General features: G+C 40.9%; 1 long non-coding RNA gene across 2 annotated transcripts in view; it reads right to left on the bottom strand.

Moving 5' to 3' along the window:
• The window catches only part of LOC142830294 (uncharacterized), a 37,553-nt gene extending 15,262 nt beyond the window's left edge, over positions 1–22,291 (bottom strand). Inside the window, exons 1-3 of one of the 2 annotated variants that reach the window (XR_012905447.1) lie at positions 22,021–22,291; positions 17,252–17,432; positions 9,832–13,692 (exon numbers count right to left, since the gene is read on the bottom strand). This is a non-coding gene — a long non-coding RNA (uncharacterized LOC142830294). Of the gene's footprint in view, positions 1–9,831; positions 13,693–17,251; positions 17,433–22,020 lie in introns of those variants that run through there. The other variant, XR_012905448.1, reaches the window with a different exon arrangement.
• Between the last annotated feature and the right edge of the window lie 2,320 nt (positions 22,292–24,611).

The following is a 24,611-nucleotide window of genomic DNA, read 5'->3' as shown; positions in this document are numbered from 1 at the left end:
AGAGCACAGACTGCAAACCTAAGCCAATGGGTATTAAAATATTCTGTTCTCAGAAGTGGGAGTGGCAAGGCTAATTATATATGATCTTAAATGACAAGAACTGGCAGAACAGAGTGATGAATAAGGAAAGACTCTTTAATATTCACTATAGCAAAACTAGGAATCTAGTGCACTGATAAGCACAGGCAGAAGGGAGCACTGCCAGTGGATAATACTTCCTGGTACTCAATTGTTATTCTGGGGTTTTGGCCAAATCTCACTGGAGCTGGTGGGCATAACCACTGCCCTTCATTAAACATAAATGTGAGAAACAATTAAGCTTCTTTATGAAACCAGATAGCTGAAACAACAGAAGCAGCCACCCAAAACACAGGCACATGGCAAGGCTTATGTAGAAGGTGAAGCGTATGGCCCCAGAGGTTTTCCTGGAGACTCATACAGCAAACATAGGGACTGAGGTATTTACTGGTGGAGGCATCTGTTAAAGGGAGACAGAGAGAAAGAGAGAGCAGAAATGCACCAGGTACTGAGAAAAGGAGCAACGAAGCCCAGTCACATCCAGAGAAGTCTTAGTAGAATAATACTGAAGAAAAAACTGTGCGCGCACTTTGGGGTAAAGAGCTTGGAGTGGTGAACAGACACACTTATTCCTGCTGTATTCAAGGAAACGGAATTTTGTGCTTTCTTTAGTGAATAAAGATGATTACATCAAAGAAGTATCTACTCCATCAATTTCTCCTAACAGAAACAGTGTGCAACCCTCCAAAGTTGGCTAACCACTGGGGTTAAAAAAGGGGGTAACAATATATTTAATGGCTAGCTCTGAGAGAAGCTAGCTAATAGCCAAATATATTTCTTTGTATTATTTCTATTTCTTTTCTCAGGATTCAAAGAAGAACTAGATAGGTTCATGGAGTATAGACCCATTAAGGGCTACTAGCCAAGATAGGTAGGGATGGTGCTCTTAACCTCCGTTTGCCAGAAACTGGGAATGAATGATAGGGGATGAATCACTTGGGCTATGTCTAGACTGCAAGCCTCTTTCGAAAGAGAGCGTCTAGACTGCACGCGGAACTTTCGAAAGAGCAAGCCGCTTTTTCAAAAGAAAGCACCCAGTGAGTCTGGATGCTCTCTTTCGAAGAAGCCCTATTTACATTTAAGAACGCCTTCTTTCGAAAGAAGCACTTTTGAAAGAAGGCGTTCTTCCTCGTGAAATGAGGTTTACCGCTGTCGAAAGAAAAGCCGCGTTCTTTCGATTTAATTTTGAAAGAACGCAGCTGCAGTCTAGACGCAGGTGAAGTTTTTTCGGAAAAAGGCTACTTTTCCCGAAAAAAACCCTGGGTCTGGACACAGCCTTGATGATTACCTATTCTTTTCATTTGTTCTTACTTGGCACTGGCCACTAACAAAAGACAGGGCTAGATGAACCTTTGGTCTGGCTCAGCACAGTCATTCTTATGTTCTTACTAGGGAATTGTGCCCCCTGCTTGCTACATTTGCCAACTCTCTTCTCGCAGCGGGGAGGCAACACCCACAGCTACTGGGGAGGCCCAGGCTGTGGTTGTGCCAACCCAGGCCTCTTCTTTCTTTGCACGCCCATGCCAGCCCAGGCCCCTTCTTCCTCACCTCTGCACCTCCCCTGCCCACACCACCCCCACTCCCCGTCACCACCAGCCCTAACCCAAAACACAGGCACATGGCAAGGCTTATGTAGAAGGTGACCCGCATGGCCCCCAGAGGTTTCCCTGGAGACTCATACAGCAAACATAGGGACTGAGGCATCTGTTAAAGGGAGACAGAGAGAAAGAGAGAGCAGAAATGCACCAGGTACTGAGAAAAGGAGCACCAGGCCCAGCCTGGCCCTGGCCCTGCCCCTTGTGGCCAGGGAGTCCAGGCTGCAGCCATGGAGCACCCGCTCTGGCTGCACCAGCCTCAGCTTTTTCATCCTCCCTGCTCCTGCCAGGGCCAAGTCTGCACCAGTCCCAGCTCTCCTCCCATCTCCTCCCAGCCCCAGAAGCCCCAGCTGTTTCCCCCCAGCCCTGGTCCTACCCTCTTCCCTGGTCTCGCCAGGCCTAACTTTCACCCCCCAGCCTCTGGGGGGTTGGGCCAGGCCGAAGCCATGGCCAGACCCAGCTCTCTCCACCTACCACAAGGGGGTTGGGCTGCCCCCACCCCAAGCAAGGAGGAGGGGGGAAGTCTGCATGGCTTGTAGTTTCCTCCAAAAATAGTGGGGAGTGGCTGCATGTCTGGCAGCTTCACAGTGAAGGCCACAAGGCTAAGGGTGAAGGGAGGGGCTGTGGGACGCAGAGTGATGCATGATGTCACTGTTGTCCCACAGGAAGATTTTTAAGGAGAGCGAGAAAGATGTAACTGGTTCAGTGGAGGTTTACTGTAAATGAATTCTACCTACATCACTACAAAAGTATGGATTGTATCCTCCAACTTTATTTCAGCAATAGAATATTCAGCACAAATGGTGACAGTGCTTCCCCCTAGTACACACCAGATGGTTTTCTGAGAAACTGGACAGTGACATGGCTACATGACAGCTGTGTCTGCTGCCCTACACATTTTGACAATGCCAGCATCCACTGGCTTAGCTCCATACTTGAAATTATTAATAGCAGTAGCACCCCAGCTGCTCACAATCTCAAACTGACTGTTAAAGGACTCCATTCAACATTTGTTTTGTTGAAAGACAAATTAGGTGTTTTTGATACTCATCTTTAAAAATCTGAGAGGTATGAGCAAAGCAGCCATCACCATGCTGATGGCCAACTGAATGGCCAATGAACACCCATCGTTCAGGTGACATTGTTGCAGTCAGGCTACGATGTGAGGACTACATCAGTGGATATGTGCCCCAAGAGTGTTTTGGTGTTGCTTACCTTGTCAAAACATGTGGGAACAGCTCTTTTATTCCACTACTGCTGACCTAACCCTAGAAGCACAGAAGGAGCTCCGAAATAAAAGCAAAGGAAAAATTAGCTGAACATTTCATATCTCTAAAGCAGTAGTTTTCAAGCTTTTTGACCCATGGACCACCTGGCTCAATGCAAACCTTTCCCCAGATCACCAGTTGCAAATGGAAACCTTCCATTAATTACATAATTACACCCGAGCTATTTTGATACTGCTGCAGTTAGGGAGAATGGTTTGATTTAAATTATTAAACAGATAAACTAACATGAGAAAGTTAAAACACTTTATCAAACTTCATTTTAAATAAAGTAAAACATTAATTTATGTCCAACACAAAAGATTCCCATATTTTCCTTATTTATGGTAGGGATGGGGAACCTTTTTTGGGCCTGGGGCCATGGACCAACAGAAAAATCAGCTGGGGACTACACAAGTGAGAAGCAAAAAAACTCCTCCAAAAACTCCCAACCCTCACTGAGGTGGCCCCCAACTGAGAAACCTGACTCCTCTGGAGCTCCAGCCCAATGGGGGAAGGGGAAAGGAAAGGAAGGACTGAGGTTCAGGGCTTTCCATAAGCCAGATTTAATTTTCTGGGATTCTAGAGTTAGTGTTGCCCTATTTGAATACTCAAATAGTAATGTATTCTCTTTGGGTATGTTTGTCTTTTTGTGTTTGCTTGCCCTGAATAGTTTGATGAACATGTTTACAGGTGGGAAAATTTGCCAATACAACAAATTTTAAGAATCTATTAGAAAATAGTGAAGACAAGTTTTCAACAAATTTTCAACCAGTATATTTGATATTTCATACTTGAACATTGATTCTGGCCCAGATTGAGAAAAATGAGTTAGCTTATGTCTAACGTTAAGTCAGTGGGCTACTCACATGCTTAAAATTAGACTTGAACTTAATAACTTTTCTGAATCAGGACTTCTAAGGCAGTATTGGGAAAAGAAACAAAACAGTATGAACCTATGTGCTCAATGAAACCTAACCAACACAGATTTAATTTCAAGTACAGAATGCTCACATGATCAATCATGAAATTAATTTGGTGAACAATATGGCATGAATAAATTTGAGACAACCACAAGCTGTTCATAGATAATTTACTAGTAGAAAATAATTGTTATTCAGTGAATGTCATTTATTTCCTACAAAACTCATAGACTTTGAGGTCAGATGGACCATCGTGATCATCTAGTCTGACCTCATGCACATTGCAGTCCACAGAACCTCATCCACCAACTCCTATAATACAGCCTTAACCTTCGACTGTGTTCCTGTCTTCTAGAATGGGCCATGATTATTTGCAGGGGAGGAAGAAGCAAGAGCTGTGTAGGTTTGCCACATGCAGTTTTATCAAAAGGAAAATCAAGGTCTAAATTTTGCATTATACTGTGGTAAATATTTCCCAGACTGTATTGTAAGAGAAACAGAAAGGAGAGGGAACAAATGGAGTTCTACAGAATAATACTGATCAAAGGAGAAATTTCACCGTTTATTCTCTTGAATACCACCACCTCATAAGCCCACACTGTGATGAATGGCACATGAACACAATAGTTTCTGCTTGCGTTGCCATGAGAACATTGATTATATTTGTTGTCTATTACATATGGTAGGTTTCTCACTGTACTACTTTACATAGTGACAAAAGAAAAGCCACAGGACTGTCTATTACTCATTTGTACCCAAGTTCGCAGCAGGAGAGGTTGTTGACCAATGCAATGAAGCTTATGAGACTGCAATGAATAGGCATTCCTTTGAAATGGGGTATGCATCATGTTAAATGTTGTCTAGGAAACAGTGATACCTTGAAAATCTCATAGAGAAATGAGCTGAACTAGTACTAAAAATGAAAATAAAAATACTTAATTTCCTGTCTGGGAATTTACGAGTACATGTCTCAAAATAGGTTTTTGTGTTACCTGGATCTGTCATAGCTAACTGTCTATATCAGTGCTCAAAATAGGCAGGGAGAAGACAGAGTACAGGTACTCTCCCACACTCCATCTTTTTGAGACAACCATGACTCCAGTGGGAAGGTGCAACTTGCTCTCCAACTCTGGCAGGAGAGGGGCTTCCATCTAGTCCTCCAGACCTTGAGGGTCGTGTTAGAGCACAGCAAGCCCACAGCTTCCATGATTCCCTGCTCACCTTTGGGACTGACCCTGGGTGGCTCTGCACCTCTGAGGGAGTGGCTGACACTTCGAGTCACAACAATTCTCTATCCCACTCCCCCATGAAACACACACACTTCACCTCCCTGAACACCCAGGGTGGGTCTCCACGGGTGCCAGATGGTGGGTCTCTTTCAGGTGGAGGTATGAGGGTTTTCTGTTATTTTCAGGTAGAAGACTTACACAAACCCAGGGGTACGTCTAGACTACAAGCTTTTGTCGACAGATACTGTGGACAAAGCTTCTGTCGACAAAGAGCGTCTAGACTACATCCAGTTCTGTTGACAAAGCAAGCTGCTTTGTTGACGTGACAGTGTAGACGCAAAGGACAGTGTAGATGCAATAACACCTTCTGTCGACATAACTGTCAACAAAAGGCGTTATTCCTCGTAGAATGAGGTTTACAGCCATCGACAAAACCGCTGAGTTCAACAGAACTCAGCAGCAGCATAGACGCAGGTATAGTTTTGTCAACAAGGCTGTGTCTAGACTACATGCCTCTGTCGTCAAAAGCATGTAGATTAGACACATAGGCAAAGTCACATGAAGCTGCGATTTAAATGATCGCGGCTTTATTTAAATTTACATGGCTGCCGCTCTGAGCCGACAAACAGCTGATCAGCTGTTTGTCCGCTCAGCGCGCTAGTCTGGATGCTCCCCTGCCGACATCAAAGCCCTTTGTCAGCAGCCCCGTTATTCCTCGTGGGATGAGGTTTACCAGGGCTGCCGACAAAGGGCTTTGATGTCGGCAGGGGAGCATCCAGACTAGCGCGCTGAACGGACAAACAGCTGATCAGCTGTCTGTCGGCTCAGCGCTGCAGCCATGTAAATTTAAATGAAGCCGCGATCATTTAAATCGCGGCTTCATTTGACTTTGCCAAAACAACAAATCTACATGGCTCCATCGACGGAGCCATGTAGTTTAGACGTACCCCAAAAGTCCACTTTTGTTGACAAAACCCTGTAGTCTAGACACACCCCAGTTGCTTATGCTGGCTGGAGTGAAGGGAAAGGGTCTATTTCAGCCACCTCACTGTGGGCACCCTACTCTCCCTAGACCTATAGCCAAGGATACTTGGGGGTCACCTCCAACGTTGGGCCAGCTCACCTGCTTCACCTCCCATCCTGCCCAGAGAGGTTGACACTCAAACTCATTAACATCAGTTCCCTGATACCATGTCCAGGGAAGATGTGTGTCCTTTAGCAGGCATCTGCCTTCCTCATCACTCTGGATTCTCAAAAGTACCTGGTGCAGGGCAGGGACTTCAGTATCACACTGGATGTGTGGATCCCGCTCAAGCCCCAGGGGATTGTTAGTTGTTGGCTCCTTCACAGAACTGTGAGCATGGTCATGGAGCTAAGATGGTTCATGATCTCCCCCTGCACCTGCAGCAACACAGAGAGCCTGGCATACATTTGTGGAGAACATGCTATTCTGCAGATCCTTTCCCAGCACCTCCAGAACTTCCTTCTAAAGTTCCAGCTGCACTTTCCCTTCCACCCCCCACCACCTGAGCCACACATTCCCTGGCCATGTCCTCATACATTTACAAGACCATCTCATCAGCTGTCCTCCTGGCCCTAGCCTACATGGCCATACTTCTAGGCTAACAAGAAGGAAGACGGATGAGGTGGAATTTAATCTACCTCTCTGCATACCTTCAAAGAACAGCGTCTTCCCTCTTCATTCCCATCCCCATATTTTTCATTTGTCATCCCCTTGGGGGGTTTTGGGTTCTGTAGTTCCTCCCCTTATGCTGGGGGGTGGAACTTTAGGAGTGAGTAGACTCACATCTGCCACTCCCCAGTGCCTCATAGGGCCTCCTCCTCCTCTTCTGCTTCCACCAGCACTGCCTTCTCAAAAGCAGAAAAGAATTGTCAGCATACTGCCTAGCAACCAGCATTAATGGCAGCAATTAATATCAACTTCTGTTGGGGTAGCAGCTAATGGTAGAGAAGGACAAGTGCCCTCTCTAACATAGGCACTGCAGGCATTAGCTGGGGACCCTGCAGATTGTCAATGAGTGACTCCCCTGGATTTACAGCGAGGTCTTTAAGATCAGTTGTGTGTTTATAAGCTCGAAGGGGTATCTGAATGAGACTGTAACAGGAAAAACAACAAATAATCTAGTAGCACCTTAAAGACTAACAAAATATGTAGACAGTATTATGAGCTTTCGCGGGTGCAACCCACTTCTTCAGATGACTGGAGTTATAGTCAGTACCACTAGCATTTGGGGGAACCAAATGCACCAACAAAATCATAAGATGGCTCCTGAGTGACAGCCAGAAAGTGGGGCAGGATTGTAAACAAAATTAAAAAGTCAGAAATTAAAAGGGCAGCCATTCCCTTCCTCTCCCTCAATAAAAACTGCCAAGGTCACAAAGCAGGAGTGAGTTGTCCTAGCGCAAGCTGTGCCCTAGATATTGGTAATGCGTACATCATTGGAATACATGCAGTAGCCCAGCATGAGATGGGCTGGACATTGTAATAACTGTGTTATAACCTGGGCTACAGCCAAGTCACAAACCCTTAGTCTCCATCTGTTTGGCTCCCCCGCCCTTCCCTGTCTTTTTCTTAATTTCCAGACTGTACTCTGCTCTGGATCCTTGTGCTGCCCAGCTCTGCTTCTATGTCACATCTCTATTCCCACCAATACAGCTGTTTATCACAGTTCCCCCTGCAGCCCTATAGGCTGCCCTTCTTTGACCCCCTTGTGAGGGTATCCTCCTCACCCACTCCCCAAGTAGCTTGTCAGTTCTAGTCTCTTTTCCCCCTTGGTAAATTTTTTGTCCCTTTTCCAAGTCAGAGACACATTAGAGGTTCACAGTACCAAATGTAAGAATTTTTTTTAACATGGACAAGTCAATGGATTTTCCCCTAACCTCATTCTGACAAACCACCAAAGCATTTTTAACATGGAAAAAAGTTGGCTAGACACCAACACCTGGTACACAAGAATTCACCCCAATCACTAAAAGTCTGTCAAAGTTATAAGCAACTGAAAACAGTTTTTTGTGGGAAATATCACGTGGCTTCATTTCTACCCACACTGCCTATAGTCACGATGGCTATCTCCATACACAATATTTTGCATTTAGTTTCAACCTCCTCCTCAAAGTTTGACTTCTTCTTGAATGACAGCTTGTCTTTGAGAATGTGAGATGATGCTATGTGAACTCCCTCATATTCTCTAGGACAGATAAAGTTTGACATACCTCCCCCCCCCTTCCCAGTGAGTAAACAAGTTGCCAAAACATCTGCCTAAGCAGCTGGTCGCACATAATTGGAATTTAAGACCAAACAGGAGTTCAGAGCACTGAAAAGTATGCCTGCTATCTTGCAGCAACCACAGGAGAAGAAATAAAGTGCTCATCTCATTTTAGCTGAGCTATTCACTATCCACAGGAAATGATTTCTCAAGGATAATGATAATCCAGATACAAACATGGTTTTACAATTTATCCAGCTACAGCATTTGTGGGGAGGGAGGGGAAAGGTAGAACATATTTACAATGCAAAGGAAATGCAGCTATAATCTCACTGATAGGAAATAGAAAGCTTCAGTGGGGTAGCTGAGTTAGTTTGTAACAGGAAAAACTTAAAAAACAAAAAAAATAGTCTAGTAGTACCTTAAAGACTATCAAAGCATGTAGGTGGTATCATGACCTTTTGTGGGCACAACCCACTTCTTCAGTCCTATCCTCAATATTCAGAATCATTGAAATGTCAGGAAGAGAATAAAACTGACAACACTGAATGATTCCTATCTAGAAAACAGAATACTTGGCCTTATTCAAAATGGTATAAATGGAGGCAACTGAAAACATACACATAATTCCTGGAGAAGCTGGAAGGACTTTCCCATAAACCAAGCGCTAGAAGAAGATTTTGCATTATTTTCCTCTGCCTCTTACAGAACGCTGCAAGATTCGCTCACAACCTGAGAGAAAGAGAACCTGAAATCTCATCACCGTAACATTGGTATAAGAGAGATAATATTATAGCACTCATTGTCAGAGTATCTGCATTTAATTGCTCTAAAAGTGTTGTTAGATTGTGAAAAACGATACAGCTATTATGAAAGAAGATTAATCTTTATCCTTCTTCTCTTTTGCTGCTCTGACCAGCTTTGATGTTTTTATTTCATTTTTTTTTACAATGACAAACATACAGGACCCACTCCCAATCCCTTACCCACATGAGCAATACCAATGATTGTATATATATACACGTTGCAGGATAAACCACTCTTCACTGAGTTTGTTTTAATTTGGTAATTGCTTTTAAGTCTCAGACTCAGTCATTTGTTTTGGAATTGTCATGTGCCAAATCCTCAAAGTGGAATGAAAAATAAACCCAGTTTTAGCTGAGAGGGGAAAGGGTAAAGTGCATTTAAAAATGATAGCCTCCTACATAACTTCTGCACTCCCGATCATTTTGATGCAGTCACATCATTTATTTAAATTTTCCTGGCAATTCAAATGGGAGACATGATACCAGCCAAATTCTGGCAATGTTTTTATCAGCAAAGCTGTGAATCACTGTGAATTAAATATGAACTCAAACCCATAGTTGTGAGCCAGATGAGATGTTCCCCAAAGGGATGTTGGATCTAGGTTTTGGGTTTGCCCAATGCAGAGAAAGAAGACCCCTGAAAAGTATTAATCCAAATCTAATTTTTCCAAAAAATCGTTAGAATTTGAATCTGGCCATTTTTTCAGATTTGCCTCTATTGAAAATTGAGGTTTTGAACAGCTGTTAAGACGTATCTAATTATAATACCACTGTTTTACAAAAAGCACTGTCCTGATCAGGCTGAGCCAGGGAGAGGTACCAAGATGACACAACCACCTATACTTGCTCTAGCTGAATCTTGACCACCACCTGGAATGTAAGACTTTATCACCATCACCCCTTGTGCCTCCTTTTCCTTTCCCCCATTATATCTTCTCTTTCCTTTTGCCCTCATTTAAGAGTCAACCATAGCCCGCCAAGCATTTTTTGGAACACTGGTATGAACTATGATCAGAAGGGCAATTACAAGCAATGCCATGCACAGCCTGATGCTGGTGTAAATTTGCCAGGTCTCAGGACAGGCTGACACACCATGTGTTGTACCTTGTGTTTTTACAGCAATCAGGTTGCAAGTGATACTGAGAGACAGAAGCTGCATTTTATAGCTTTGCTATTCTCTTGCTTTGTGTGTGCGTTTGTCTTGTGTCTACTATGGTCATTTGTTGTTCCCAATAATTTGATGAGTTGTGGATCAAGAAAAGAGGCTCAGGCTTTAACAGCAGCATGTCCGGCCCATCTCAATCAACTTCTCTTTTCCTCCAAAATACAGTTATTGCCATCTTTAATGCCCTTTTAAAAAATTCTGAATTGGGGTGGGGAGAAGTAGCATTCTAAAAACTCTCCAGCAAGAAGGAAAGGAGGGATATTAAAATAAAAGCCTCACTTGATACTTTGCATTTCAAATGCTCAACTGCTTTTTCTTTTCTGTATATTCAACAAAAGGTCAAAAAGATTTTTTAATGATGTGTTTGCCATGGTATCAAGCACGCTGTGGTCTCTTTCCAAGCCCTGAACCTCATTTAAAACTGTTTAATGCAGGACTGTGACAAGATCATGTTAATGTCTTTGACTCTTTGGGAGCCAGTTCTTCCATCAAAAATAATACAGTATAAAGGATGGTGGGAAATAAAAGTACATAGTCTATAGAACTGCTTCATAAAATAATTCCTTTGTCCTAGTGGAATCAGGTTCATCATCAGTCATCTGTCACAGGATCAGAAAGAGGGAGAGGAAAAGGATTGAAGAGTTACAGAATTACATACTACCAAGGAGGTAAACTGTACACAAACTGTTCCCTATTCACTGGAGTATGGGGTATTTATGTGGGTCTCTCACCAATGCTCCTGTTTAAGCTGTTCTACATTATATTAAATAACTAACTGTTAATGGAGTCAGGAAAAAAACAACTGCAGTCTTACGTGAGAGGGGGAAGGAGGGCTTACTTGAGAGGTGGGAAAAACTTGACCAAATCTCTTCTCATCACACTGAGTGGAGACTTGATCTCCTACATTCTGGGTGGGTTTTCTAACCAGGGATCGAATGGTTGCAAGGGAGGCCACCTCCACAAGTTGTGGAGTTAGGCAAGTACTTAAACCACTCCCATAAACCACATCTTAAGCACTTAAGGTGCCTGATTACAGGAGATAGGTTCCCAGTTGCAATTTGTAAGCAGGGATAGGCACCTCCCTGTAACCCAGACTTAGGTGCCTAACTTAGGATACACACTTCTTCCATCAATCCCATTCTCAGGTGACTCTCGCCTCATTCATTGCATAGGGAATCTAGGCCCCAACTGGAAGCCACACACCTGTGATTTTCAAGGTGCCTAAAAGTTAGATATTATAATGCTCAGTATTACAATGTCTTAAGTCTGTTTGTGGAGACAGTGTGTCATTTATGCTGTAACACATAAGATTAAAAAGTTGATACCTACTGAAAGTTCAACAAGGTGTCTGTTATGGTCATTTGTTGCTCCTAATAATTTGATGAGGCATGGATCAAAGTTTCAAAATTATGTTATTATTTTGATTTACAAGATTAAATGTTGGGTCCAGAATAGCTAGATGTGAACAGAGATGACCTTCATAACTTCAATATTTTAAAACTATGAAATACTAGTTTCCCCTGCTTTTGCCTAATGATTTACCAAAGGACCAGAATGGAAGTGTTCTCAGCCCTCAAAAGGAGGGGAAGCAGTGTTGAATCTTTCACTTTTTACCAAGGACTTCTTAAAGGTTTGGACTTCAGCAGGTTTTTCAAAACCAAAGAAAAATAAAACATTAAATTAAAACAATTTGGCTAAATGTCCCCTCTCTCTTAATTGAGGTGTGGGAAGATAATGCTCAGATTTTAATCTCTTGTGATGTCCTATAATCCCGCTTAAATTTGTAATATTCCATAGGCTTTTCTGATGAAAAGAAGGAAAACAAGACTGAATATTTCAGTTGGAAAAAGACAAACAAGAACAGTCTTTTATGGAATACAACCTCAAGAAGAGCAAAATAGCTTTAAGTTCTTCTCCTTTCATCATAAAGCAGGAAAAATGTTTGGTTTTTGTTTTGATTTTACAAACAACGTGTTTGGCATTTCCCCTCTGCAGTTTTTGTGGAAAGCTGACACTCAAGAAATCTAAACATCTTGAAAATAAAACCTTTTTTAAACAAGCGTCCAAAGGAAAGGCATGAGAACTAGTGAAATGCAAGGGCTAATGGGGTTGTGCGCGCCACAGGAGATGTGATTTTAAAAATGCACTAAAATGGAGTGCATTAATTGGCCCATGTAGACCCTCCTGGTGTGATTTAATGTAGTATTATTTGAAGCAGTATTACATCAAAGGGCACTAGGGGAGTGTTAGTGTGCACCACTATCTACCACTAGTGTGCATGGTCTATCTGGATCAGTTAATGCCCAACATATCGTGTTTAGAAATCAGACCCGCATAGAGCACTTTATTCTGCTGTGTAGACAAGCACCAAGATCTTGTCCTCAGCCTCCCACTATTAACTTGTCGTTTTTTCCTCATTATAAACTGCAACAAACACTACCTGCCAAAGCAGTAGATCTGGAAAAGGTGCTGAAGCACTGAAAGAATGCTCAGCTGGCTCTCTGGCGGATAAGTGCAGTGTTCTGTTAATCACTAGTGTACAAGATAATTAAGTTATTATTAAAGCTGTTATCCTTTGGCCAACATTATCGCAGTAAGATTATACAATTGTGCACTCACATACAGCATATGCTTCTTGGTGATGTTTAACTGCTCTAATGATAACTAAAATAGCCATCATAAATCATTTGCTGGGCACCTAGAGTCAAATCCTGCTCTCTCCAATAGCAATAGCAGTTCTGAGTCCTTGGATGTCAATGCTAGAGATTTATGCTAGTAATAAGTGCAGCAGACAGCTTTCTAGGCACCAAAGCTTAAACGATTCATCTTCTCTAAATCAGTAATCATATGCATCCCCCAAAATATACCAGGGACAAGAAAAATGTTCTTGGGGGGGACAAGGGAGAAGGAAATTCACCCATAGCCATGAAACAAATTTTTACTTTTTTAATTTTAACCCTTACATGTGGATGTAATTAAGTATAAATCTACTGTATCCCCTCAGAGAAGGTACTGTTATGGTAAATGATTGTAATAGCATGTGGTATCTAATTAGGTATTTATCTTAAAAGGTGTAATTGGCCTCCAAGAAATTATGAAAGTAATTTGAGCCAATATCTAGGTGAATTGTCCATTGCTTGCAGACAGATATCTGAGCTAGTCAAAACAGACAGCAATTTTTGGAATGTGATTTGTGCATGAGCCTGTGTATGAAAGCTTACTTTGCAAAAGCACACAACATCAGCCTAATCCTATTCCCATTGAAGTCAATGGCAAGACTGATCTTGACATCGACAGGAACATAGTTATGCCAACAACAAGCATTTAACTGTGACCTCTTAATCCATAGTCAGCCTCACTTCCTAGTCTTCATGCAGTAGAACAATCCTGCAGTGTCTGGGCTTCTGAGAAAAAAAGTAAAAAGTGAAATTTTGTGCAGCACCTCCAGGAAGCACAGCATGGAAAGCACAATCCAGGTGGAAGGATGCCAAGGGTGACTTTCAACCTTTGCATCCTCTGGAATCTTGGATGCTCCAGAAGCTGTAATGGTCTTCAAAGAAACAGTCTTGAAAGCTAGTTCAATTTCTGGTAACTTTTCTGATTATGTCTATAGCTTGTAGTATAAACCAGAAGAGCAATAGTGGTTTGCTGTGAACTGACACCTCCCGCTCCTGGCTTTTCCCCTATTCCTGATCTTGCATTGGGGTGATTCTAATAAGTTCTGCACTAAAGGAATTCTCCCTTCTCCTAGAATGCTGTTTACCCCTATGCAATACCATCATATCTAGTTTTTAAATAACACTTTCCATCAGTTGCTGCCAAAGCATTTTTCAAAGGAAGTCAGCATCATTATCCCCATTTTACAGATGGGGAAAGTGAGGCATACAGAGGTAGAGTGACTTGCCCAGGTTTGCCAGGTAGAGCAGCAGCAGAGCTGGGAATAAAATGAATGTTTCCTGACTTCCAGTCCACTGCTCCAGTCATTAGCAGAACCGTTTGTCAATTATTTTCATTTACAAAAATGAAGAGATGTGTTAATTTTTGGTAAAGCCTATGTTTTAAGTTGACACTTTGCAATGTCCCTTTAAATAAAAATGGCTTTGTTAAAAATGTGGAATAATGCCAATTTAAGCTGCCACAGTAGCCAATATGCACTTCCTGATTTATAGCCCTAAACAGTTCAGAGCTAGAGCCATAGCATAAACAACCACAGTGAAGTTCAGCACAGCAGGAATTAATAAATGATGCATGTCTGAAATGAGAGAATTGCTGCTTGCCCAGGAAACATCAACAATGCTCTGCAATCATTGTTCTACCAAGTTGTTTGCGGTAATGTTTAGTTCAAATGCAGCCGAAAAAGCCTCTTGAAGTTTTGAAGACTGATAATAAAAGGTAACAACAAGCTCTTGACCCTCTATTTTTCATCTCCTTCACTTGCCTTTCTGCCTGACTTTACTGGGGATGCTGATTTTTGGGCTGATTTTTAGTGGCATACAGGGTAGAAATGGCTCCTTTGAGTGAACACTAGGCCCCTTCACAAAACAGTGTCCCTAAATAAAAGTTTTAATTATAAAGCTCCTGCTCCTCCAGTTTTTTGGTTTATCACCTTGTAAAATTGGTGGTATCTATTGGTCTTTTTTGCATAATGCATGCAGTTACAACATCATTGAGGTCAATGGAGTAGTTCCCATGTATACTGGACTGATGCGAGCCCTAAAATTCAGTGACAGATTCAAGTGATTGTAGAATATTGAGTATCACCTTGAGTAATTACTGACACTGGTTATTTCCCTCTCTTCCCATGCAGAAACCAGACTCCAAAAGAAGACAAAGACAAAAACCTAGTCTGTTAGTTTTCAGGTAAAAATAATTTCAATTCCTGTACAAATCATCCACCCCACTGAGCCCTGGTCTATACTAGGAGTTATTTCAAAATAATCCCCCTTATTTCAAAATAATGGTCACAGTGTCCATACTACCAAGCCCGTTATTTTGAAATAATGGGCTGGTTATTTCATAATCTGTACTCCTGCTTGCCTCAGGAAATAACATTTATTTCAAAATAGTGTTAGTGTGGATGCTCCACTACTGTTATTTCAAAATAACTACTCCTCAGAGTAATTCAGAGTAATTACTCCCCAGTGCTTCCTGGGGCTCTAAATCAGGTTTGTTCATCTACAATAATGGACCCTGCTTTGAACTAATTTTGAGGCTTCCCTGTAGTGGGGGGACACTATTTTGATTTTGTTATTTTGGGAGTTATTATTTCTAATTTAGTTATTTCAAAATAATTGCCTAGTGTGGACATGCCCATAGAGAACACTCTTAATGATGGGGGCTCTTATCTAAAAAAAACCTTTAGTTTTAAAGAAAACAAATTGGTGTCCTTACTACACTTTCCCTTTTGAACCCTCTCTTCTCAGATAATTTCTGCTGTAAGTTTGCCAGCAAAAAATTAAAGAAAATTTCAAAGGGGAAAATAAATATATATTGGATTTGTCAATTAATTCTTTCATTTAGAGAAAAATGGCAATCTGAATAAAAAGAGTAACAAACCACACTATCATCATCCGACTCCCTAATTGCTGAATAAAGTCTGAGAAAAGTAATCCTCAGATGCCCAAAAGAAACATTTCAGATAGTCAATGTAGAACCTGCTCTGATTTCACATTGATGATCCCACAACAGAATTAAGCATCAAAGATCCATGAAAAACTCTATCAGAGATACAGAGTGAGATGGAGACTATGTGGTAGGATATGCACACACGGTCCTTCATTGGGGGGAATGGTGACTCTCTGGGCATAGTCTCCCAGACTTTCTTGGGTTCTCAATGGCCAGAGTCAAAGAGACTGCCTTTGGGGACAGGGCTGCGTAACCTAATAGACCAAGACAATATGGCTGTCCATGAGTGCAGGGCACTGTGACCTAGTGGTCAGAGTCAAAGTCACTGTCAAGTGCAGAGCTGTATGACTAGTGGCCAGAGTCAACATAGTGGCCTTCAATCACATCCCCCAAAGGTTTTGCAAATTAGTATTATAGTTTACAGTTGCTCGAATTGTTCTAATGACCAGCTAGACTGAGCATGAGTAAGAGAGTTGGGCTTCAGTCAGATGCATCCAAAGCTTTGTTGATGCAAAATAACCCAAAGCCCCGCAGCTCTCAACCATCTTTTATAGCAACCAATTCTCATGTAAACCTAGGGACTCTGCTGTCATGCTTGGTTTGTTAATTACAACCTGATTGCTCTTGCAGTTCTTTTTCATCAATACCATTTTGTTCTCACAGCTATCCTCTAACTCCTTATTTCGTATTTTGTTCTTGATTTAAGGCAGATGCCTTTAGCACTTTAGGATCATTAGTTTGCACACTCTGTCCAGCCATCAGAGGCACAAGATAATGGTGCTAGCATCTTGTTTCTTCATTCCCTCTTTTGTAACTTGCTGGCGTCTTTTCTCTTATCTACTTACATTGCACACATACCTCATTCACACAGAACAAAAGCAAACTTTTAACAAAACAATTCTATCACACAAAACAAAGCCATCTCCAATGTTATTGAATCAGTATAAAACTTTAATGCACAAATTTATATTAAAATAATTTAATTGAGTAAACTTATAATAAAAAACTAAACAATTTCATCCCAAATCAATTTTACCATACACAGGGTAGTGTGACCTAGTAGCCAGAGTCAATACGGCAGCTCTTGAGCATGGTGCTGCATGGTCTCATGGCTAGAGTCAATAAAATGGCCCTCAAGTGGAAGGTTGCCTAACCTAGTGGCCAGGGACAATACAGTGGCTCTCAAGCATGGGGTTGCATGGTCTAGTGGCCAGACCCAGGGGCTGCCACTGAAATGTCAGCCAAAGTAAGGAGACTCAGGCCCACCCAACTCCCTCAGTGGCAGAGTGATCCACCATTGGATAAGCAGGGAATGCAGCCACAACATGTTGACCGTACCTGGGTGGGATTGATCAGTCATTCCAACTCCCGGGGCTGCTTCCCAACTTGCTTCCAAAAGCTGTTGTCCATATGATGTGAGGGTTTCCAGGCTCCGCAGCACAAGTAGCTCTCTGCAACTCCAGCTCCAGCCAGTCAGTAGGTTACAGGTCTCTGGTCTAGCTCTCAGCATCTCCAGCTCCTACAAACAGGGGCTGCAGTGACTCTTGGGCTGCATCATCAACCAACATCTTTTTTCCTTTTTGGTCAGTCCTGATTGAGTGGGGCTGCTCTCCTGTAAACTAGCACAGCAATTGGAGCATGCCCAGCACAGCCTAAGGGGTGGGATTTCCTCTGTCCATAGTCTAGGGTTAACCCTTTCCAGCCTAGTGCAGCATATGTTCCCTCATCTTATTCCTTCATGTGTGAAATAAATGTTTGTGTGTACAGAGGCATGTGCAAATGTGCACCAACAGTAGAAACAAACGAACAAAAAATCTACTGTAGGGGCTCTGCTAATCAGCTGGGCAACATCTGAATCTCCCCCAGAGTGCCCGCACAAGCACACAACTTACAGGGAACATTGTCTTTCAGGCACACTTGTACATACAATACATGGAGAAAATCCATAGACGTTGAGTGTGCTGTACCTTAATGATGCAAAATAAACTATATAGAAAAACAGGAGTTTTCTGTACCAATTTCTACACTTTTTTTCAGAAAACAGGGACATTTGAGAGAGCTGTCTATGGAAAAAGACACCTTTCGGGTGTTTCACTAGATCAGCATGTTTTAAATAAAAATGTTCAGCACTTCTCAGCAAATCTGTCTTTAATACTCATCTTTTTACCAGGGGATCTTTAGTAATTCTGAACTAGATTTTCTGCTCCTTTTAGATTCTGCTGGACACAGTGAAAGGGGCTGCAGGAGACCAGATTGCAGCTGCCTAATTATGAGGTTACTTCCATTTCCAGTGTAGATTAGCGACAGCTTGTGACAGTTGTCAGTGAGCCATCCACCAACAAGGGATTGCTGAAGAACAATACACTCTGGTGACACGCTCTCCATTAGCACACTGTGTACACCTCAGGTTACAGAGAGAGAGTGGAAAGATGGTACGGAAGCCAGCTATAATGGCTTTGTTTGCAGGTAGCCCCAGCTGCTGAAAGACTCCTCAGTTTGGGAGATCCATTAGTTTCTAATCCCTCACCCTTTGTTCCACTGGAGAAGAGCAAAGAGGACAGATTATGCTAGAGAATCTTGTCCTCAATTTTAAAACAGAAAATTCTTCCTGCTCCACCATAAACAGGATAGAATAGGAACATTTAAAATAATTCAAAAGCAGCTGTTAGAACTAAAGTTTCCCCAGCAAGTACAGAATTTCTGACCCATAGGAAATTCCTACATTTCAAGATTGTTTTTGTCCAAAATTGGGACAGGAAATTGAAATCTCCATTTTTTTCATAGAACAGACTCTGAAAAAGTTTTGATTTGGTAAGGTCTAAATGTTTTGACATTTTCAAGTCAGACAAAATGTTTCAGCATCCTTGAAGCTGAAGCACTTCATTCTGATTTATTGAACTAACCCTATATTGTTTCAGTTCAAGGTAATTCAATTTTTAAACTGATTTTTCTCCATAGTGGCACACTGCCTTATGGGGGCTGTGCTTACAGTTGGAGTTGGCTGAAGGCCTTCTTGTTGAGTTAGTTAATCATATTTTAGTTAGGCTTGAAATGATCAGATTATCAGTAATGTTGACACTGGTCGATTTCACTGTACAGACACAAGGTAATGGAAAAATATTTCCAGTAATTATAGTCAAAGAAACACTCCAGAATTCAGAGTTTGATTTAAGGCCAACATTTTGACACATGCTGACAGCTTGTGTTTTAATGGTTATAAAGCATTTAATTTTGTGAATCTCAGCCTCTGTCATTAATTGTTGTCTTTTCCCACCTTCCAATTTCCTGCAACTGTGAAAATTTAAATAGAAAAAATGCTTACAAACATCAATATTATCCATCAATTTTTTAAAACATTATTTTAAAAAATCCCCAATTAAAATAAATATTGCTACACTCACTTATACTGTATTTCACATTGAAACTACTCTTACCAGGTTGAAATCCTTTTCAAATGATACAGCAGAGTTCACAGAGCAGTTAATCCTGTAAACTGTGTGCACAACAAATTACTGACTTGTGCCTACAAACTAGCAGTTTACAGCCATGAGAGAAGAGTTCTGAGGAAGTTTTTTGGAGATAATCTTCTGCAGTAGAACTGGATTCCTCTCTAAATTGCCATGATGCTTTGAAATGAAATATTGATTCATTTAGTCATACAACACAAAGGCAGGTCAAGGCATTGCTAGAACTCTTTGTATCTCGTAATAATAAATTATTGATTTGCTCAATATTTCAGAAATATTTACGAGATGGTTGAGATTGATTTATATTTACATTCCAGTAACATTTTGTGACTATTTCAGAATCTTTAATAAAAATTCCAATTAAAAAGTGTACCAATATTTTCCAATCTACAAGAAAAATCACATAATTGATTGTTTGCCTATATACAGTATATGCTTTATTTTAATCAGATAAAGAGCCCCACTGACGTCAGTGGAACCAGATACAAAATTTCCTTGGGATCTGTTAGCATGGACCCCAATGGTTGTCTAGAACCCTGCTGGACATGGGGATCAATGGTAGTGGATTTCCTTTGCATTATCTTAGGTAGCAGAGAGTGTTGGATTGTATGTGCCAATAAACAGTGTGCTAGAGGATTGTTTGATCAAACTAAAACTATTTCCAAGATATCAACTTACTAAGCACCATGAGAATTAAAATAATTTTCACAATGGCTATGTCTACACTGCAGAGCTTTTCCAGGATACCTCTTAGAAATCTGACAGCTTTCAATACTGGTTTTAAATGAGTTGACAAAGTAGTTTTGTTTAGAATTAGTTCTTCTTTACTTATTTTATAGGCAGACAAAATCTGGGAGTTTATTATAAAGAATAATCTCTTTACCTCACATTGCCAGTAATCGCCTCCCCACTTGCATGTAATCATTGTCGCTATCACATCAAATTATTTGTCCTCATTTTCAAGGCCCTTCATCGCCTGTCCCTTCCCTCTTCACCATCTCTCATTCACGATGGAGATATCAGCCCCTGTGTCTCCAGTCCGCACAGGATACCAGCTCCCTCCTTTCCTCACATGTTAATGGCCCTCAAAAAGCAACTTTGTGTCTTCTGCTATGCTGTCCCTTACATTTCAGAGTAGTTCTTGGTAAACATCTGCAAAATTACCATATTATCCATCCTCAAATCTCCTCATTTCTGTGATGTCTGCCAGTGTTCTGAGACCACTGCTTATCAAGCTGACCAATTTTATCTTACTGTTCACTTGAACTCCCCCATCTGTCTGTCTGTGTCCATCCGTTGTCTTTTGTAATAGCAAGGACTATTCTTTTTGTTCAGATCTTCTCCAGCAGTTAGCACAATGAGTCCTTGGTGCTGACTATGGATCCTAGGTGCTACAGTAATACAAATAATTAACAATTTCCTGACCAAATAGTCTCCAGCAAACACTCACATTGTTCCCTGTCACTACAACAATGAACAGATCCACCAGCCTCATATAAAAAGACCGGCTCATTCAAACAGTCAGTGACAAACACTGAAACAAAATTGCTTAAATTACAATAGTGTATAATTCCTATCTAATGGGTGTTAAATGTATTCAGACAGACCAACTGCATTCTCCTGACTTTAACTTGAGGCTAGGAATGAATTATTTAATTTGATAAAATATATATGGAAAAGTGAGAAGTAACTGATTATGATTACTGTAGATTTAGTAAAGTATGTGTCATAATCTGTTTCTTACACTCTCATCCTACAAAGATTTATGCAGATGCTTAACTTTTACTATAAGTGGTTTTATTGGCTTCTATGGTACTACTCACATGCATAACCATTTGCAGAATCTGAGTCTTAATCCTTCCAAAGAACACTGCTTATAAAAGTCAGCCCCAAATATAGGCTCTGTAAAATCAAGTAATTTTCTACAGGCAAAATTTAAGATTGCTAGATTTTTTCTGGTGTTTAATTTCTATGGAAACCATTTCTAAAATCAAATATTCCCTTGAAGAATTTGCAACTCAAAATTGCAGTTCTGTGTTCTTCTGAAAACCTGAAAGTGAATGTGTATAGGAGCTAAGATAGTAGGCACCAAAAGGTAGGTCTATTTTGTTTGCTCAAGAAGAGGCAAGTTCAAATAAGAATGTGAGCAATAAAGATCACGAAAGCATTTAAAATATATTTTAAAGCATAAAGTTATTAGCAACACAGGGTAAAACTAAGGTAAGACGGGCACCTGCACAGGAAAATGTAGTGGAGTAATATTTTTGCCCTTCCCCCATCTCTTTCCTTCCTGCATGGCCGGTTGGGGCCCAGTGCAGAGTTAAGGCCACTTATTACCCCCTAAGGCTGTAGTCTGGGAACAGTACCACTACCAAACCCCACTACCTTAGCCAATGCTGTTGATCTAATGTGCAGAAGCAAGGGAGTGGAAGAGCTGCTGGAGGAGTGGAGTGCAAAATTGTGGCTCCTTGAGTTGCCCGTGGAGCAATGCACAAACAAGTTACCCCTTTCCCAGGGCTAGGGCCTAAGGAGGCAATATAGCCCATAAGGAATATTGTTTTTTTAAAGGGAATGTAATGGGGTCGACACTTGCCTCCCACAAGCACCCCTGTTTGGCTGAGTGCAGGTTCTTTCACTTACCTTGGTTTTTGTTTAAAGCCTTGTAGCTACTCAGCCCTCCAGCTGAGTCACACACCCTTGCATGAAATCACAAACCCCTTCCAAGGTACACCTGTAACCAGGGCCCACCCCAGTAACCCTTTAAAGAGTGTCTCCCTAAGTCCTGTCTCTTTGTCTGTGTCCTCACTCAGTAAGAGAGTGGTGCCTCCAGGATGGCTACACCTCCTTAATTACTTCCCACTCACAGCTGTTCTTGGCTCTGCCAGCCAGTCAGACACCTTGACCTTCTCCCTTCCAGGTCTGGGCTGCAATTGAGCTGCTTCTGGTCCTGCAGCTTCTTTTGTAGTCCCTCCTGCCTTCTAATTGGCTGGTTCCTCCACAACCACTCTGGAGGGCTTCTCTATAGCCTTTTTGGCCTGAGGACCTAGTCCCATTACTGGGTGTTTTAACCAAACACAGTCCTTTAACAAAAATGGTAGCTTTTCTATTTCCCATGATTGTGTTTGTAGTATTATAAGTAATCGATGGCCATCTTGGACTTTGCAGTAACTAGACTGAGCCCCAGAGTAGAGATGGAAAATTAAGAGGCAGCAAGAATAAAATCCAGAAATGCCTGCTCAAAGAGCAAAGGGGTATACAATTAAGGAAAGGCTTCACACAATAGCTAGGACAGGAAAATGGTAGAGTAGCTGCAACACGCCCCACAACTAGATGTTCATTATAGTTCTTGGGATTCAAATTAATTTTATTTGATAATTTCCAATTTATTTTTCTATACTTTTTAGGAAAGGAAAAGGTAATTGAAAGGCAGTCACACATCAAAGAAGTGGTAAATTTAAATAACATTTTTTATAATATTCCATTTTTGTGATATTACTCAGTGAAGTCAGTGAGAATTGGACAAGGTCACACAGAACAAAAAAAATACCCTTAAAAATAAGTAGTCATTGTATCTCTGGACATTAAAACAACACTATAAAAAGGAAATGCCTCTCTAGATTATTACAGCTACCTTTAATGTAACCTGCAAGTGAAAGCTGTAACATGAATCATACTCCATCATACTCTAGAAATATTAATATTCTTCAATGGAAAACATTCCCAGAAACGTAACTCTTTCCCTTTTGACTTAGCATGTTGGTTAACAAAGATTAAACAGCGATACCCTCATTTAAAGTAGTATAAATCAAAATTTGATAAATCTTTCATAGTTAATATTTGAGGGACTGAAAAAGAATGAGAAAAAATTAATATATGATTTATTTGATGGATAATAAATAGAAACTATCAGGGATTTTCATGTTAGAAAGGCTTTTCTCATAATTTCACCTGGCCTCTGCTTTATTCTCTTGATTACAGTAGTTTAAATTAGCACACCAGCTTTATTTTAATACTTCCCTATATCTAATAGCCTGTTTTTCTTGATAATGATAGCATAAAATAAACACAAATGGAAGTTATACAAAATCAGATTCCATAAATACTGATGTGTAAAAATCCCTTAATGAAATCCAGATTTTCCGTGTACTTTATCATAACATGGAACTATATTTTAAGAGAAAAAAACAACATGTTTATAGCCTTTATTCATTTATTCCGTGTTACTGAATGGATAAAATGGAGGCTACTGAATTCATTGTTAATTCTTCCCGTTAGAATTGATATTAACATTAGCCATAGCTCTCTTTTATATACACTGGTAATTTAAACTTATTAGAGTTTGAATCTGACAATACGCATTGTAAAATCTCATGAATGTCAATAGACATCATACACTTAAAGCACTGATATCAGTATCTTGCCTTTCCCCCTGTCCTGTTATTGGATTTTAATGTGAGCAGGCACGTCATTGCTGCACCCACTCTTGTGTGTTTGTCTCATCTGAAGAAGTGGATTTTGCCCACAAAGGCTCATGATACTATATGTATATATATTTGTTAGTCTCTAAGGTGCCACTGGGCTACTCGTTACTTCATAGACTTGTCTTACTATTATCTGTTCTAGAGATGTCCATTGAATAGAAGGCTTTAGTCTTTATTGCTAGTTAATCCAACACTTATGAAACATACCAAATGAGTAAAGAAAAAATGGGGGCAGAGAAGATAAGACAGGGATACAATTTCCTTTGTTCCAGAAAGCACTGGCAGATTTGAAGGCAAATTTGTTGTTGCAAAGATCCTGCAAGCTTCAGACTCTCATCGACTTCAATGAGCTGTGAATCAGGCCCTAAACTCTGGAAATTCCATTTACTACAGGATGATTCTCTATATAAGGTCTGATTTGGAACCCTGTGAAGTCATTGGAAAGACTAAATATCAACTTCAGTGGGCTTTGGATCAAACCCATAGTAGCTACCCACTAGAACCTCACCTCCTCCAAGCTGACTCCCATTCCTTCTGAAATCTTGTAGTGCCTCACCACACTGATTTTGGCCAGGGACTCAGTGGGCTAAGTTGTGGGAAGAAGAAGCCTCTTTCTCATTTAGCAAGCACATTTGGCTGATTGAATGTTATTCCCTCTTGCTGGGGGTGCTGTATCTTTGAATGCATTTTAACACTGACTTTTCTCAAATTCTCAGCTTTCATTTATAAGCACACACATGCACACAAATA

Source organism: Pelodiscus sinensis, chromosome 7, assembly GCF_049634645.1.
Source record: "Pelodiscus sinensis isolate JC-2024 chromosome 7, ASM4963464v1, whole genome shotgun sequence".
NCBI lineage: Eukaryota > Metazoa > Chordata > Testudines > Trionychidae > Pelodiscus > Pelodiscus sinensis.
The sequence above is the reverse complement of the archived record's forward strand: the minus strand, read 5'-3'. Positions and strand labels throughout refer to the sequence as shown.